The following is a 2,181-nucleotide window of genomic DNA, read 5'->3' on the forward strand; positions in this document are numbered from 1 at the left end:
ACCTTTGTCATTTATCATTATCAAACTCTTAGTTTTCTTTTTTTTTAATAGATTAATTTTTAAGCTCTTGTTAAAATCTCTGTTTTGATTACAGGCCAAAATTTTTCCAGGTCCCGGTAACCGTATATGACTTAGCTACTCACTTCTGTCTAGTCATGTTCCCTGGAAATAGGCTGTGGTAACCCAAAGCTCTGAGAACTGCTACACTGCTATGCAGCTGCTTCTTAGAATAACACCAGTGTGGGTTTCCTGCTTACATACATCTTTAAGTGGACTGTTTCTGCTGGCTAAACCTTTCTGAATGTGACTTAACTAACCAACAAGATGTTTGAAGAAAAGTAGATAAAATATTAAAATATGATTTGTGGCTACCAAAGGGTGCTATTTCAAAATGAAAACTTAGCAAGTGCACATTCATTAATGCAGTGTTCATTCACCATCGAGCACCGACCTTGTCACAGGTGCATTCTAGACACTGAGTATGCAGCAGCAAACAAAACAGATAAAAGTTCTTACTCTTATGCAGCAAGCTGGAGGAAACAGGTCATAAATATAGGTTTTTTTAAAAGAATTTTTAAGTTTTGTTTTTCATCAGTACACAAATCTTAAGCACACAGTTCAATTAAGTTTTACATGTATATACTATGCAACTGCCACCCAGATCAAGACAATTTCCAGCTTCCCAGGCTTCTCTGTTCTTCCTCTCTCCAAAGGTAATAACTGTCATAGGCAACAACTATTCTGACTTCTACTAATACATGTTCGTTTCACCAGGTTTTGAACTTTATATCAATAGAATCATAACATGTATTATCTTGTGTTTGACTTCTTTTTATCTGTGAAGTTCATGTTGCTGCATGTAACTGAAATATAGTCTTAATATCGTCTGGTATCTCATGATTATGTCAACATTTTTTATCTATTCTTCTGGATATTCATTATTTCCAATTTGGGAATATTGGGAATAAAGTCGGTATTAATATTCTTATACATGGATATGGATTATCATATTACTCATTTTATTTCTCTGAAGTCAGGAGTAGAATGAAAGTCTGGGGCAATTATGTATATGTGTGTGTGTGTGTATATATATATATGTACGTATATATATAGTGCCTTTTATATATTACGGTATCCTACCATTCTGAACACTAAAAATCATTACAATTCCTCTCAAATATTTTAATCTGTGCTCAGAAAAACAAAACTCTTGGCATCTAATTTAAGCCATCTGAGCTTCAGTTCCCCTTTAGAATCACCTTTCCTGGATTATTTTCCAGAGAATTTTAGATCAGCAATACGTGAACCGTGAACTTCCAGATGTTCAAGCTGGTTTTAGAAAAGGCAGAGGAACCAGAGATCAAATTACCAATATCCGCTGGATCATGGAAAAAGCAAGAGAGTTCCAGAAAAACATCTATTTCTGCTTTATTGACTATTGCAAAGCCGTTGACTGTGTGGATCGCAATAAACTGTGGAAAATTCTGAAAGAGATGGGAATACCAGACCACCTGACCTGCCTCTTGAGAAATCTGTATGCAGGTCAGGAAGCAACAGTTAGAACTGGACATGGAACAACAGACTGGTTCCAAATAGGAAAAGGAGTACGTCAAGGCTGTATATTGTCACCCTGCTTATTTAACTTCTATGCAGAGTACATCATGAGAAACGCTGGACTGGGAGAAACGCTGGACTGGAATAAACGCAAGCTGGAATCAAGATTGCTGGGAGAAATATCAATAACCTCAGATATGCAGATGACACCACCCTTATGGCAGAAAGTGAAGAGGAACTAAAAAGCCTCTTGATGAAGGTGAAAGAGGAGAGTGAAAAAGTTGGCTCCAAACTCAACATTCAGAAAATGAAGATCATGGCCTCCAGTCCCATCACTTCATGGGAAATAGATGGGGAAACAGTGGAAACAGTGTCAGACTTTATTTTTCTGAGCTCCAAAATCACTGCAGATGGTGACTGCAGCCATGAAATTAAAAGACGCTTACTCCTTGGAAGGAAAGTTATGACCAACCTAGATAGCATATTGAAAAGCAGAGACATTACTTTGCCAACAAAGGTTCGTCTAGTCAAGGCTATGGTTTTTCCTGTGGTCATGTATGGATGTGAGAGTTGGACTGTGAAGAAGGCTGAGCACCAAAGAATTGATGCTTTTGAACTGTGGTGTTG

The sequence above is a fragment of the Bison bison genome, unplaced genomic scaffold (genome assembly GCF_000754665.1).
Source record: "Bison bison bison isolate TAMUID 2011002044 unplaced genomic scaffold, Bison_UMD1.0 scf7180017864107, whole genome shotgun sequence".
NCBI classification, from domain to species: domain Eukaryota; kingdom Metazoa; phylum Chordata; class Mammalia; order Artiodactyla; family Bovidae; genus Bison; species Bison bison.